The sequence below is a fragment of the Cyprinus carpio genome, chromosome A17 (assembly GCF_018340385.1).
Source record: "Cyprinus carpio isolate SPL01 chromosome A17, ASM1834038v1, whole genome shotgun sequence".
NCBI classification, from domain to species: Eukaryota; Metazoa; Chordata; class Actinopteri; order Cypriniformes; family Cyprinidae; genus Cyprinus; species Cyprinus carpio.
In genome coordinates, this window is record NC_056588.1 from 5,779,401 (window position 1) to 5,797,202 (window position 17,802).

Sequence of the window (17,802 nt, forward strand, 5' to 3'; positions counted from 1 at the left end):
GACAGATCGATAGAACGATAAAACAAACAAATAATAGATCAAAAGACAGATCGATAGAACGAACAAATAATTGATAGATAAAATGACAGATCGATAGAACAAACAAATTATTGATAGATAAAATGACAGAACGATAGAACGAACAAATGATAGATAGAACGACAGATAGATAGAACGATAGAACAAACAAATGATAGATAGAATGACAGATAGATAGAACGATAGAACAAACAAATGATAGATAGAATGACAGATAGATAGAACGATAGAAAGAACAAATGATGGATAGAATGACAGATAGATAAAACGATAGAATGAACAAATGATGGATAGAACGACGGATAGATAGAACGATAGAAAAAACAAATGATAGATAGAATGACAGATAGATAGAATGATAGAATGAACAAATGATGGATAGAATGATAGATAGAACGATAGAACGACAGAGATAGTACGATAGAACAAACAAATGATAGATGGAACGACAGATAGATAGAATGATAAAACAAACAAATGATATACAGAACGACAGATAGATAGAACAATAAAACAACAACAGGTCAGGAAGTATATAAACTTCCAGAAAAAACAAATGACGGATGATCGGACGGATGGACGGACGGACGGACGGACGGACGATAGATAGATAGATAGATAGATAGATAGATAGATAGATAGATAGATAGATAGATAGATAGATAGATAGATAGATAGAGAACAACAGAATGATAGATGGACAGACAGAAAGAACGATACACAGAACAATTTATACAATGATAGAAGAACAGAATGATAGATAAACAGACAGAAAGAACAATAGACAAAACAACAGAAAGACAGATACAAACAGAACAATAGACAGATAAAAAGAGTGACAGAACAATAGACAGAATGATAGAAAGAAAAATAGAATGATAAACAACAGATGAAGAGTTTGACAGACTCATTAACAGACAGAATGAAAGACAGATAGATGGGAAGATAGACAAAATGATAGGACGATAGATAGACAGACAGAACAAAAGAGAGAATGTTAGAATAATAGAATGATAGATAAACAGATGGACAGAAAAACAACAGACAACCGATAGATAGAATAACAGAAACTCAGTCAATGCAGTTAGACATGAGGGGAATAAATGATGACAGAATTTTCATTATGAGTGTGTCTCTTTAAATATCTTTTGGATCTCTGTAGCAGGACCTTGAATATGAATCTGAGCATCCAGTCTCTCGATATCTCTCTGCTTGGTGAATATGGCCTTTTTGTCCAACGAGAAAGAGTGCACGCAGTAACACAATCTAATACTGACCTCAGCCTTGACTTTAGCGAGCCACCCAGAGAGAGAGGCCACCAACCCTGCATGTGATTTAAAACCGTTCTCATGTCAAGCTGTAAGGCCTGGCTGTGCTACAACTGTTTACGAAATGCTCCAATCTCACGTTTGCCTATTACAGCAAGCTTTTTGAAGGAGTGCAGGTGTGATTCTCATGGGAGAGAAAATTGACTTCCTCTAATTGAGCTTATGATTGTGTGGGATGCTGTTTATTTGGCAGACCGGACCATGCAGGATGCTGTAACCATAGCGTTTATGAGAATAATGTCTCTAAAGTTAAACATTAGTGAGAACAGCATCAGCGTGGCCTGAGCATTTTTTTACATGATTTCAGGGCTCCCTCTGATTAATTTTTTACTGTTAGTCCCTCGATACAGCAGCCCCCGCTCTACATAAACATGCTAACTGATGACTTCACAAAAAACAAGTTCACAAAATTATACTGTGCTTTATACAAGGCTGGTTTTGCTTAGTAAGATACTCAAAATGCAGTTTCAACAACTTGCCAATTCAAGCAAATAGTACTGACACAGGAAAAAATTCAGAAGGCACTGAATGAGCAAGGTCACTGCGACATCCACTTTTTTTACAGCGTCAATGTCTGCTGGCGAGAGAACATAATTCAATAAATGTAATTTGCCTGAATCTGTCTGTTTTTCATTCTAAAAAAAAGAAAATTGTATGGATAGGCTTGCTGTAAGCATAAGTAAGTGAAAAATATACATTTTTATTTCAAGCATTTGACTGGACTTCATTTATTGTTGATTATTTGCACTGTACGTCATGCCTCTGTGCATCTGGTGATTACATTTCTTGCAGCCACAAGTTTAGGTTTTTTATTATTTATTTTTTATTCATTTTAAAGCTGGCATGACATATAGGTAGAAACAAACTCATCTACATCTCCCATGTCCTGAGGGCCAGTAAATTAAGCAAATTTCATTTTTGGAGAGAATTATTACTTTAACCCTAATCAGTATATAAAATTATTGACATTTAGCACTTTTATTCAGTTCAGGAAATAAAAAATAAAAAAAACTTTAAATGTTTTGTAGTTTGTCTGCACTGAAGGCCAAGACTTGCGGTTGAGCGGTTAGCTTCAGTTGACTGGTCAGAGTCTATTTTACCTGCCAATTTCAGGCCAGACAAAACACCCTTTCAAACAGTGTGCTGCCAAAACAACTGTGAAATAGAGTTGAGAGAACGAGGAAGGTGTGTTAAAATTTTTTGCTTTCCTCTTTGAGGTTCTTTAAAAACACTTTAATACAGCATCTGCAGCTATTGCAGTACTTTTGTAAGGTGGGATGATGCAGTACACCTTTTAAGTGTGGCGGTAACTTTTGCCTATTTTGGCTTGTTTGTTTATATGCTCCCATTATGTTCAAAATAAAACGGGACAGAGAAAAACATCTGAACAACGCAAGCTGCTTAGTATGGGAACGTTCCCATGGAAACCAGGTTGTGGAGTTGTGGAGTTGTTGCACATGTAATTCCAGGTGTTCATGTAATTCCTTTTGAGCTGCATAATTTAGTTCTTCTTAGGCAAGGATAAATAGCTGTGTTTTCTTCCACATTAATTGGTCTGTTTAAAGCACTGAGGAGCGATTACTGTTTGAGAAATTACACATGGTAAATTAGAGCTCAGGTGATGTTATATGTTTAGAGAGGAAAATCTGAATCTGAACTGCTTTATTTAGAATTACTAAATTAATAAAATATTTAGATAAAATGGATTAACAATAACAATAACAATAATGCGGTCATAATTGTAAAATTAATCCTGATATGGTGACCCCAACCACAACTAAATACTTATTAAACTATGTGAGTAGCAATTAAAATCCTAAACAGATTTAGCTGGTTACTGCATACATCGCTCAACCCCTAAAAAGGCCATGGATGTCTATATTAGTTGAAAAGGTGGAAGTTTTTGTTAAAGGGTTTTTTTTCCTTAAGACTGTAAGTATTCTATCAGAAAAAAAAAAACATTAATGTAAATTAAATTATTATTACATTGTATTATTTTTTAGAAATAAATTGCATTATAATGTTAAAATAAATAAAATGTTATAAATATAAATACAATTAAACAAAATAAACAAATAAAAGTTGCTTATTGTATATAGACAGATTTCAACTGCTAAACATAATCTGCCAGTATTTAACAGCATAATGGGGTTTCATAACATTAGCTGTAGAACATCTGTGTGTGGCACATGATGCAACAAAACAGGCCGCAGACAGATAATACCTTCAGCCTACTCTTCTGCCTATTTTGTAGAAAAGGTTAGCAGTGAAAAACCTTGTTTGTTGTGCTATTAGACCTAAACTTTTGGAGAGCAGGTGTTTCCTGCCAGGCGGAGACAACAGTTTGAGTGATGTGCAGCAAGAGATAAAAAATAAAAATACCCAGAAGAAAGAAAAAAAATAAAAATTCTGACCATATCTGTGTGAACAATATGGCCAAAGCAAGCCACTTTCTCAGATGTAAAAAGCAACAGACAGTCCTGCTCCACAATACGCTGACAGAATAAAGCTGTGCTCTCAAGTTATTTTGTCCTTTCCATCATAAAACAGCAACACCCTGTAGCATCACAAAAATGCACCAGGTCCCCCAAGTTTTGCGAGCAGAATCTTGTGTTGATTTACCGTGTTTATTCTGCATTTCCCATCATGTTGGTGTGAAATGAACAATGCAAAGGTATGGTTGATTATTCTAAAAGCAGGAGTGTGAGACGTCATTGTAAAACCTGTTGTGCAAGGTTGTATTAAAAAGTGGTGGAGTCTCACCTCCTAACAAAATAACGGAGCAGTATCGTAAAGTGCTGAATAATTTGATTCTAATTAGAGTTAGTGCTGAACTAATTTGACATATGCAACATTCTGCCCAGGGCGAAGCTTAGCATGGCAAATATTCAATCAAAGTGTTTTTGCTGTCTGAGCCATAGCCTTGTGGGCATGCTCTGACATACGGCACATCTGCACCTCGGGCGACCTGAGTTCAAGTCCTGGTTTTCCTGGTTTTGTTTCCTTATCTGCTTTCTCATTGATTCCTGTGTATCTCTATACAGTCTTATCAAAATTAATCCAACTGTGTGCATGCTATGTAGTGAGGTGTTGACCTTGTGATTAAGGTAAACCAGGTCACATGTAAATGTTGACCCATGGACTGAAGAATTATTGATATCCCCTCTTACCAATATGTAGACTGTAGAAATCTCTCATTTCCTTGATGACATCCCCTGTAATTAATGAACTGCAATTTGAGCTGATTAAATAATTTCTTCCACACTACCAATCAAAAGTACACTTGACTGAATTTGTTTAGTATTATGTTAGTTCTAAAATACTGGATCTAAAGCCTTGTGCTTAAATGCATGAAACTAGTTTTGTACACCAATTGATATTACAATCACTATTGTGAAATTTGTAGATGTTTTATATTGCATTCAAGGTTTACATTTTCCCTAGAAATGATCTTGGTGTCAGTAGCACCATGTCTTACTGTTTGACCTACAGAAATATACATACATACATGCATAAAGTCATCAAATCAAACCTATGCTGTAAATAAATAAATATTTCCCCAATGTATTTACAGAAGAATAACTAAGGTTTTTAATGGGTTTTTAATATATATTTTTTTTTTATTTATTATAAGGACCAGCTCAAAAGCCAATTGATTTGTCAGTTTCAGTACTTTGATGACTTATTATTACAAATCTGGAAACTATCAAATAATATGTAGTATGAGTGGCACTGTAAATAATTAACTGATTTTTAAAAGCCTTATCTGTGAATTTGAACCATAACAGATGATGTAAGCTCATTCGTGTTTGTTTGTTATTGAATAGATACACAAATGTCAAAGAGCCAATGGTGCTACTAAAGCCATTAACATGAAAAGAAACGTCTAAAATGTAAAGAATTAAATCTGATTTGTGTGAGTTGGTCATTAGCCAAGAAAAGCTTTTGGACAGGTTGACTGCAGTCATTAACCTTCATTTCAGCATTTTAGAGTGTGTCAGACATGAAAGCTTTTAGTTCCAGTTAATGACCTGTCATTCAAATTTAGCCTTCCCCAAATTTTTCTCTGAGCTCCATTACTATGCAGGGTGAACCAGAAAGAGAACGAAATGGAACGATACTCTATTCTAGTCTGAATGTTGCCAATTAGCAAAAAAAAAAAAAAAAAAAAAAGAAATAAATAAAAAATAAATTAAGCATTAAAGCTTATTCTGACTAAGAACTGACCACATTATATAGGAAGAGGCCAAGGGGCAGACATGTAAAATGACCAGTAATATTCCACCCTGTACAAGTACAGTCCTACTAGGTTATTTAATTTGCTTGATTATAATACTTGATTGCTTGTTTTTAAAGTGTGCATCTATTCTTCATGGTAAAATACATGGCTAAAGATTTAGTAATATCAATCTGCTGAATGCTGATTAGGTCACACAAACATAATAAAAATATGAAGGGAAAATATGTGAAGTATTTTTATTCATTTTACATATAAATGGGTCTCTGGAAGTTCAAACATAAGAAAACTATGTAAATTTCAATAGAAATGTCAGGTTTAATTGATTCCTGTCAGTACAAACATAAATTTCTATGCAAATTAGCTTATTATAGAATGTGCCTTATTAAAAGGGCAAAGCAGACGAAGTTTGTGCACATTTTCTATTGATAATCACAACAGTATTTCACAAAATAATTTTATAAGTTGTTCACTTGCTAAAATCAAGTCATTCATTTCTGAAAGATCTCTAGAGGTTGCTATCCATGCCTTTATTATGTCTCGGCTATATCTAAGGCCCAAATCTCTCGGTTACAATGCATGGGCTAAATTCCTGAAGGGAACTAAAAAGTTTGATCATGTTACTCCGCTCTTGAGATCATTGCATTGGCTCCCAGTTCATTGTCGAATTGAGTTTAAAACCTTGCTACTTGTTCACTAAACAATCTATCTCCTACTTATTTGTCTGATTTACTCCACTCCTACACTCCGGCAAGGGGATTAAGATCAGAGGACAAATTTCTCCTCCAGATCCCAAGAACCCACTTAAAGACCAGGGGATCTAGGGCCTTTGAAGTGACTGGTCCCACCCTTTGGAACAACTTACCGGTTCACATTAGAATGAGTTCCACTTTATCTGAGTTCAAGTCCTCTTAAAACTCATCTCTTCATTTTGGCTTTTAATATACCACATAATTTAATATAATTATAATAATTTAATATAATTTATAATAATTTAATATACTGTTTTTTCTCTCTTTGTTGCATTTTATTGTTTGTTGCGCAGCTCTTTGGTCAGCCTTGATCCGTGCTTAAACGTGCTCTAGAAATAAACTGAACTTGAACTTGAAATTATAAAAAAATTTTAAAAAAAAGATTCTTACATCTCTTTTTTATGGCAGAAACTAGCTCTGTTATGAGAATTTAACTTATGTAACTTATGTAAGGCTAAATGAGGTCTTTCAGTTCTGTTCTTTCCCGAGCAGGTAAAAATAATCTGCCACATAAAATTGTACCTTAAGCACAGACACCTCTGAGAGTACAGTATGTAGTCAGCTTATGGTTGCTCCTAATTATACAGCTTTACCTTCAGATATATGTGCAAAAGGGTCATTTTGTGAAAGTGCTAAAGGGCTGTCCTTGCTGCTTATATTTATGCTTGCTTATATTTAATTCGTTTTCATTTTCTGTCTGAAATTTTTTTTAAAAGCCTTTCTGTGCGGGAAGGCCACAGCAGGGTGACTTTAACACTACAAAAGCACCAAAGGCCTTCTGATTAGACTATCACAGCCCTTTCAGTGACAGCTTCATCTTGTTTGCCTTTTTCATGGTGCCAGAAGAAAGCCCAACATGCTTCCATTAAATGAACTGTATAAATTAGCTTAATTTATGCTCTCTCTCATCTGCTAACAGAACGACTAAAACCAATCAGTGACAAAACACGTTATCAAACTTGCACTGAATGAAATCCCATGGAGGAATTTTTCTCTGTGGACAAGATTAACAAGGGTCACAGATGGCAGGGATTGAAAACCTGAGCACATAACTGAATAGGAGACTGTCAGTAACTATGTGAACTGTATCTGAGACCTTGAGAAACATTTATCACAGAGGAGACCAGTGAATGAGCAGTCAAACAAGGTTTGGATTCAAGAATGTCATTGTCACACATCCTAAAAACCCATCAGGTCAGAGATCATTACTGATCATTATGGGAGTTATAATCTGCTCACAGTATAACCACAATCACAGATCAGTGATGAAGGCCAACGTGAGACATTTATATATATTTTAAAATATATTTAATACCAGGCGCCAAACAGGAAATAATTATGTAAAATATGAATTTATAAATGTAAATCTGAATATATAGAAGTACATCTGAATATATAAATGTAAAGCTGAATTTATAAATTTATATCTGAATATATAGAAGTACATCTAAATAAATATATATCCAAATCTGAAGATATAGAAGTACATCTGAATATATAAACATAAATCTAAATATACAGAAGTACATCTGAATATATAAATGTAAATCTGAAATTATAAATATAAATCTGAATATATAGAAGTACATCTGAATTTATAAATGTAAATCTCAATATATAGAGGTACTTTTGAATATAAAAATGTAAAGCTGATTATATAGATATATTCTGTATACACACACACACACACACACACACTCACATATATAGCTTGGTATTGCTAATAATAATAATAATAATAATATTTTTTTTTTTTATTTTTATTATTATTATTATTATTATTATTGTATTTAGAATTTGCAATAATTAAATTATTGGAAATTAATGGAAATTATAAATCCATAAATTTATTCATAATTGTATCATATATAAATACAAATATTATAATTATTATTATAATTATTACTACTACTACTACGACTACTATAAGTGTGTGTGTGTGTGTGTGTGTGTGTGTGTGTGTGTGTGTGTGTGTGTGTGTGTGTTATTCATAGATGGAGGGAGAGAGAGAGAGAGAGAGAGAGACAGACAATGACAACAAAATAATAATAATATTAATAATAAAAATAATATTAATAACAATAATAATAGTAATGTCTAATTATATTTTATTTATATTATATTTGTTTTAATATTTGTATATTTTATGCACACAGGTCTATTTTATATTTTTATATTTATATTTTATTTTTATTATATTTGTTACATTTATATTTATTTATTTATTTATAATATGCAATAATGAATGGAAATTCTAAATCCATAAATGTATACATAACAAATGTATAATATATACATAAATATTATATAAATAAAATATATTATTATTTTAACGTTGAAATGTTTACACAGATTGGGAAATATTTTTTATGTTTAAATAAATATCAGCAGGGTAATTACACATAATGTTGCAGCATTTACTATAAATGCATACTTAGGCCTACAACATCTGTGACTGAACAGGATAGCATTGATTAAGGGAAAAAAGACTCTTGAAGCAAGAGCTTTATATCCTGCTAAAATAGAAATTAATGAGACTAAAAAGAGGAACAGGTGGGTGAAATGAGGTGGGAAGAAAGAAAACAAGAGAAGAACAAAAAAGAGCATTAAAATACTTGCATGAATATTGCAGACGGAATTTTCATGCTGTTTTTAATGCCTTGCAGGGACTTGTGTTTCAGCTGCAATCAGCACCTGTCTGGCACATAGAATACAGGACACTTTGATATATTACCCTTCTATAACACAGCAACAAAGAAAAATCAGCTCCCTATGCAGACACGTTTGCTGTGCACATGCAAAATCTCCATACCGCAAACAGTTACCCACAATTCTACACAGCAACCACAGATCAAACAGCAAGCCTATTAAAATTAATTATAAATCTAATAGCATGCTTTACTTTACTATATATATATATATATATATATATATATATATATATATATATATATATATATATATATATATATATATATATATGCACACACACAGAGCTGGGAATTGCACAGAAGAAATGATATAGTAGTAGTAGTAGTAATAATTACATTCATTAGAATTATAATTTGCAATAATTAATGGACTTTATAAAGCCTATAATACCTATATAAATAAATGCTACATAAGTAATATTATTATTATTTTATAGTTAATATATTATTATTATTATACAAAAAACTCTTTTAAATTGTAATAATGTCACAAAATTACTGTTTTACTGAATTTTGATATAAATGCTGCCTAATATATATAAATTATATTTTTAATAAAAAATCATTTAAAAAGAAAGAAAGAAAGAAAGAAAGAAAGAAAGAAAGAAAGAAAGAAAGAAAGAAAGAAAGAAAGAAAGATGGCTGCTAAAATTACGGATTTCCCAACCTGTTGACTTTATGAAACTAAATCAGGGGACAGACAGACAGCAGTGGCTTTTTTTTTCTTTGCTTTTTCATCACCATATTGCACATTTAAAGGTTTAAAGATCTTTACATTATCCCCAAATTATTTATACAATGCCTTAATGATTCCAACCACCTGTGTGTGTCCTCTGAAGGCGGACTGGTGGGATGAGGTTGATCCAGCCAAAGAATCAAGCTCTGATTAAACAAACTGGAGAATTACTGCATCTGTGACACACACACACATACACAGAGAGAGAGAGAGAGAGAGAGAGAGAGAGAGAGAGAGAGAGAGAGAGAGAGAGAGAGAGAGAGAGAGAGAGAATGTGCCCTGTGATTACTAATCAGGCAGCAGCTCAATAATTGACGATTGTGACCTTCCTCTTCAGAAAGCTTCTTCTCATCCTGGGTCTGGAGTCCTCTGCTTAATGCTGAGCACAAAGAGGAAAATCTAATGGTCTCTGGCAGAGCTCCAGGATGGCATGTAAAACACAGAAGAGCTCCAAATCCACAGCTGCTATTTGCCCACATCCAACAAAAGACTTTTTGACAGCTGAGATACCGCAGCAACATGTCATTATCTAATTAAATCTCTTGTTGTCCCTGCTCACTATTTTTCCCCTCGCCCGTTCTCTCTCTATCTAGCTCTCCCTCCAAGCAGATGCAGAGTTGATTTTTCTTCTTTCTCTCTGACTGCGTAGCAGCATATTGATGGACAGGGACACAATCCACACAGAAATGTCCTTGCATCACGGTTGATTGAGATGCAAATGCATTCATAAAGTCGGGAGCACACTGTATCAGCCTCATCTAAAATCATCACACTAGATCCACTTCTCATTTAAAGTTGGAGAGTGTGTTTGTTCAGTGGCAGCGTAAAATCAACTTTTGATAGTTATAAATAACAAGGCTGGATCTAAAAATATTTGGAATCATAAATCTCAGCAAAATGCAAATCAATAAGAGCAATGCAATAGAAGTGTTTCACATTATATATAATTCACTACTTTTTAATGGCTTTTAAGCATTTAATGTATTCACAGATAACAGTATAAACAGTATAAATACAATATGATGCATAAAACATGGTCTTCATGTGTTGTTGTTTATGTGTGAATATATTTTTATATTATATTACAATAAGTTTTGTGTTGGTATGTATGTATTTATTTATTTATTTATTTAGAAAGAAAGAAAGAAAGAAAGAAGCCTCCCCACTACTGCGTATACTTTAAAAATAATAAACAAAAATAACTGTTTTCTATTTTAATATATTATAAAATGCTATTTATTTCTGTGACGCTAAGTTAAATTATCAGCAACCATTACTCCAGCCTTAAGTGTCACATGATCATCTAGAAATCATTCAGTGTTGATTTGGTGCTCAAAAAAACATATCTTATTATTATCATGTGGAAAACAGCTGTACCGCTTAATATTTTTTGGAAACACGATGATGCATTTTTTCTTTTTTTTCAGGATTCTTTAATGAAAAGAAAGTTCAAAAGAACAGCATTTATTTGAAACTGAATTTTTTTGTAAGATTATAAATGTTTTTACTGATCAATGTAATGTCCTTGGCAAATGAAAGTATTATTTACCCCCAATACTGTATATAAATATGTATTTTTATTTAATATATTTTATATGTTTTTCAAATATATTTATATATATTGCAATACTTCAATTTCTCTGCAAAGTTCACAGCAAAACCTCTAAAAATCCCTTATCACAGTCACAAATATTTGTGTAATAAGTAATATGTAATAATCAGAATGAACCACTCTTAATACATTAATCAGACTAACAAAACGCTGTTTACGGCTCATCAAGTAAGAGTTTAAATAAAAAAAAAAATTATATAAACCGGGTTCAATTAAAGAGTTACTCAAATTCCAAAGCATCTCATGAAATGACTAATATGTTAATGCAAGGAGACTCAGAGCCACAGGGTTTCGGCACAAAACACAAAAAAACTCAACATTAATTTATTTTCAAAAGGTTGTCATGGAGAAAGAGGAGGGTTTACTTGTCTTTGGGTAAGTTCAACCCTATACGGTCACACTGACACATGGTACATGAGAGAGAAAGAGAGAGAGAGCAGATCAATGGAGTGTGAAAGTGATTAGAGGAAAGAATGCCACACTGAGACAAGAACAGAGAATGAGAACTAAAAGTAGGAAAGGTGGAAGGATGGAATATGGAATGAGGGGCCATGAAGAATGAAAACAAAGAATTGCTGTGAGGACCAGAAAAATGGATGGAAATAGGCACACTAAAAATGAACGTAAAATGAAAAGAGAAAAAAATAAGAAAAATGAAAGTTGCATTATGAATAGGGGAGAGGAGGAAATGAGACGGGCAGATAGAAAAGGGAGCGGATGAGGACGATTTGAGAAATAAGAGATGAGGCGAAAGGAGAGCAGTATTAATGTAGGACAACCAGGATGGAGAGAGCAGTTTGAGGAGAACTGAGAGAGAAGGGGATCTAATATGGGGGAAAGGACAGAGAGGAGATTGGTAAGACATGAGAGCGCTGGAGGAGGAACAAATACTAACCAAATTGACATTTTTATATATTTTACATTTAATTTTATACAAATGAAAAGGTGTTTCTATGGGCACTTTTGGCCATGTTGAGTAGAAATGAAACACACCTTCACTAGCTTATTTATTTGTTTATTAAAAATGTTGGTAACACTTTAGTATAGGGACCAATTCTCACTTTTTACTAGTTGCTTATTGCATTTTTATTGCAAATGTATTTTTCATCAAATAAATAAATAATTGGTTTAACATAAGATACTTCTTTCAAAAACATTTTAAAAATCTAAATCTAATTTAAATCTAATTTAATCTAATAAAATTTTTTAACCATTTTAAACTTTTAAGGGGTAGTGTAAATGGTATATGAGTAGTAGAAACAGGGAAAAAAAAAAGTGATACAGTGACCTTCAAATACATAAATAAAAACAAAAGTTGAAAATGGGTTGCATTGTAAATATAACAACAACAATAATACATAAGTTAAATGTAGACGACAATTTTTGACAAACATGGATTGGAAATGTTTCACTCATTACAAACATCCACCTTTTCATGCATCAGATTAAATATGCCTTCTACCCTCAATAACGTCTTTGGAGAGAGAAAATAGCAGCAGTGAAGGAGATGCAATGACTAGAGGAGAATTGTTGAAGCAGTTCTCTAGAGACAGACAAAGAGATAGAGAAGGGTAGAGGGCAGTAAGTGAGAGAGAGAGAGTGTCTGTGTGACAGAGAGATAGGAATGGCTCGAGGATGTTCTATATTCATTTACCTCTCAACATCGGCAGCACAAACATACGATTCCCTCTGTACAAGCACATATGATTGAGAACTAGCCCTGTAGTGGGACAAGAGGTTAGATAGAACTCAAATGTCAACCAAAATCATTTGTTCCGGTACCAGCAGGAGATAGATCACTCGAATCTGTTCCACCCTTGAGCAAGATCTTCTGGCTATTCGTTATAATGGTTGGGTCTCCCTTTTGGGCAGTCTTCATATGGTCAAGTACATGATTCGATTAGGAAAAGTGAAAATTAAAAAAAAATCTAGTGTGGGGTTATGACCTGGGTTGGTTACACAAGGTTTGGAAGTTTGAGCTCTGCAAGTTTCGATCCATGAACTAGTCACCACTGTGCTCTCGAGCAAGGCCCCAGGTTGCTCTATGGAGACTGACTCTTTAAGCTGACATGGGCTATGTTTGAAATTGAAATAAAAACTAATATAAGGAACTATATAGTCATATATTTAAAGGGATACTCCATCCCAAAATGAAAATTTTGTCATTATTCACTTACCCCGATGTCGTTCCAAACCCGTAAAAGCTTCGTTCGTCTTCGGAACACAATTTAAGATATTTTGAATGAGAACAGGGAGGCTTGAGACTGTCCCATAGACTATCAAATAAATAATAATGTCAAGGTCCAGGAAAGTATGAAAAGCATCGTCAGAATAGTCCATCTGCCATCAGTGATTTAACCGTAACATTATGAAGCGACGAGAATACTTTTTGTACACAAAGAAAACAAAAATAACGACTTCATTCATCAGTTCCTCTCCTCTGTCTCTCCAAATCAGCGTAGTGTCATTTTGACAAATCTGACTAGTACGCAAGTGGCTTACACTCTTCTGTGTCAGCTGTGCCACAAGGATAAGTTTTTTTACATGTATTTATGCTTTGGTTTGAAAGCAAACAGCGCATCGGCACAGCGCAGCTGACACAGAAGAGCGTACGCCATCTGCGCACTGCTCAGAATTGCCAAAATGGCACTACGCTGATTTGGAAATAATGTCCTGGCACAAAAATTCCACACTTTTAAAACTATTAATAAATTAAGTATGTTTTACAAGAAAACTATTTCAGATTTTTTACTTAAAATTTTCAGTATAATTGTTAGTTGTTGCTTTTTTTATTCAAAGTGTTATTTGCCATTCCTTTGCAATTGTTTGTGAAACTTGTTAGATTTTTTGAGTTTCTACATTAAAATTTCTGTTTTTGAAGTGTGAGTAAAATAAAAAAAATACAAAAACATTATAATATTTAATATTACAACAAATTTTAATATATCTTTATATAACTTTATAATATATGGGCAACTTGATGGGCATCTACACAAAACACATGCATGACCCACATACACATAACCAGCAGATGTCATGCATACATTAATAAATAAAAAATATTAATATATTACGGTAATTACTTTAACAGAATATTTTAACATTTTTATAAGCAACATGCTGACACCAAACTGTAATTTGTGTCTCCAGCACAGAACACTATCTGTGTGGTGTATTACTTATACTGTTCCATAACCGTTACAATGATACCTTAGAATTCAGATGCCTGTGTAGGCAGTGAGGCAGCTCACTACAGTATATTTTGAAATGGAAATAAAGTTTTAAACTAGATTTTCTTTAGAATAAGATAATAGTATCATTAGTGTAGCTCATTTTAGCCAATAGCACCTAAAGGACTTTGTAATCTTAAAATTTCCAAAGAAAAGTATTTCACTAGTTTTTTAGAATCTAGTATTCTAGTAGAGTTTTACTTGTGGGATTTATTTTTTTAAATAAATCTTGAAAATCTGTGCAACTAATAAACATCCTTGACACATCTGAGACACATAGTACAACATTTGTCAAACCCATCTGCATTTGGTTTTTGTTTTGTCTGCAGATGTGCATGTACAGAATAAACCCTTTGATGTTATTTAATCATCCTTCTCCTTTATTTATTGTCAGTTAATCACACATCAGTCACTTTTCTGGGTCTCTAGCCGGAACGTCTAGACAACATGAAATACACAGAAATAAAACATATTTTTTCACAAATTAAGACATGATAAGAATACGGTCTAAATTAGTTTTTTACAAGGATTTCTTTCTGAGCAAAAATCAAATAAATTAAGCACCCCTGATTATCCTTTCAAACCACTGTTTCCTTTCAAATCAATGTATGTGGAAAGGTTTATTCACCTTCAGATATACAAAAATCAATGCTTGATTTCTACCCTTGTTATCCATTTCTTCCTGTACATGCACAACCTCTCCATAATCAAGTCACATCAATAACTATGCATGCCCGCATAAAGCTTTCATGAATCACAGTACTGTGCTCTGAATACCCTATTAAAATGGTAGAAACAAGACTTTTTATTTTTCAGACGTTTAAATGTAATTGCAGTTATTTTAATTCCAAGAAATATACTTTTGCAAATAAAAGAAATAATTAAAACATTGTATTGTGAATTCACTATTACTCTGCCAGAGGTAAACAAATCACATATAAGCCTAAAAATTAATTAAGGCTTAAACAGCTTGAAGTTATTGCTTTGGGCAAAATCGAATAATTATTCTTCTTCTTAATATTCTTGTTTAAACCTGGCCAGCGGTGACCAGGAAAACAAAGCTGCCACTCAGAAACGTCACCTAGTCTTGTGTCTTTCAGGCAAAATTTGTGGCCACATTATCTCAGCAGACCAGCTCCAGCAGACTTTCTCCTTCTGTCTGACATCTTGTTTTATTCTTGACATTTCTCCTTCAATTTGTTCCATGCTGCTTAAGTTTTCTATTACAACTAAGAGTTTTAACGCTCCCTGTGGCTACAAGGAACTAAAAGAAACATGCATAGCTGTAGAATCTGCTGCAATAAAACTAAAGAGACAAAAGCTCTTCAGCCATAATGCAAAACATTGCAAACACCCTGATCTTTCTCCGAGATGTATAATGGTAGGTAGATCCAAAAGCAGTATGTTTATTGGGGTGATCCAAAATCAGAAAACATCCAGGCAAAGGTCAAAATCCAGGTAATCCGTCCAAAACAAGAAACATAGACAACATCCACAAGAAACACGAAAAACACTAGGGAACACGAGAAAGCAGGGTGACATACAACAAGGACTCCGTAACAATGACAGAAACAACCAGGGTATTTAAAGACAGGTGCAAACAAGGTAAGTGGTGACAGCTGAACACAATGAACAGTGATGAACAGATAAGGCTAGTGGGAAATGTAGTTCAGAAGGGGGTGACAATCAGGGGAAGTGAGACCTCTAGTGGCCACCCAGGGAGACACAGAACAGACCCGTGACACTACCCCCCCTCTAAGGAGCAGCTTCCAGATGCTCCTCAGAACAAAAATAAACACAAAACAAAGAGACCAGGAGGGAGGTGGACTGGTGGAGGCAGAACAGGGGAGGGATGGCGGGCCAGGCCCGTGTAGGGGAACTGGGACCGGCAGCGATGGCTCCCCTGGTAGCCTAGGTGGCTTGGTCCGATCAGGGGGCCATGGTGGACCCGAAAGTTCAGGGGACCACGAGGGACCCGGCAGTTCAGGTGGCCACGGTGGACCCGAAAGTTCAGGGGACCACGAGGGGCCAGGCAGTTCAGGTGGCCACGGTGGATCAGTCCATTCTCGGTTGTGCAGACGGCCAGGGAGGAATTCGCCATTTGAGTGGCCCGAACGGAACCTGCCAATCGGGGAGCCAGTAAGGAGCAGGCTGTGGCGATGGCCAGGTCACGGCCTTGGGAACGGCATCGGGAACGGCCTCAGCCAAGGGCACCGCCTCAGGAACGGCCTTGGACACGGGTATCGCCTCCGGAACCATCTCGGGCCCCCGCATCGGCCTCCGGAACAGCCTCGGGCACCGCCTCAGGAATGGCCTCAGGAACGGCATCGGACAAGGACACCGCCTCGGGAACGACCTCGGCCTCGGGCACCGCCTCGGGAACGGTCTCAGGAACGGCCTCAGGAACGGCATTGGACAAGGACACCGCCTCGGGAACGGCCTCGGGCTCGACATCGGACAAGGACACCGCCTCGGGAACGGCCTCGGCATCGGGCACCGCCTCGGGAACGGTCTCAGGAACGGCCTCAGGAACGGCATTGGACAAGGACACCGCCTCGGAACGGCCTCGGGCACGACCTCGGGGCTCCGCCTCGGGAACGGCCTCGGGCTCGACCTCGGACAAGGACACCGCCTCGGGAACGGCCTCGGGCTCGGCCTCGGCATCGGGCACCGCCTCGGGAACGACCTCGGCATCGGGCACCGCCTCGGGAACGACCTCTGCATCGGGCACCGCCTCGGGAACGACCTCGGCCTGCGCATCGGGCACCGCCTCGGTCTCCGGAACCAACTCGGGCACCGCATCGGCCTCCGGAACAGCCTCGGGCACAGCCTCGGCCTCCGGAACAGCATTGGTCACCGCCTCGGCCTGCGGAACGGCATCGGGCACCGCCTCGGCATCGGGAACGGCATCGGGCACCGCCTCGACCTCCGGAACAGCCTCGGTCTCGGGCATTACATCGGGAACCGTCTCTGGCACCGATCTCTGACATTGCATCGGGAACCGCCTCGGCCACCGCGTCAGGCACCGCCTCGGGAACCGCCTCGGGCACCGCCTCGGCATCGGGCACCGCCTCGGCATCGGGCACCGCCTCGGCATCGGACATTGCATCGGGAACCGCCTCGGCCACCGCATCAGGCACCGCCTCGGGCACCGCCT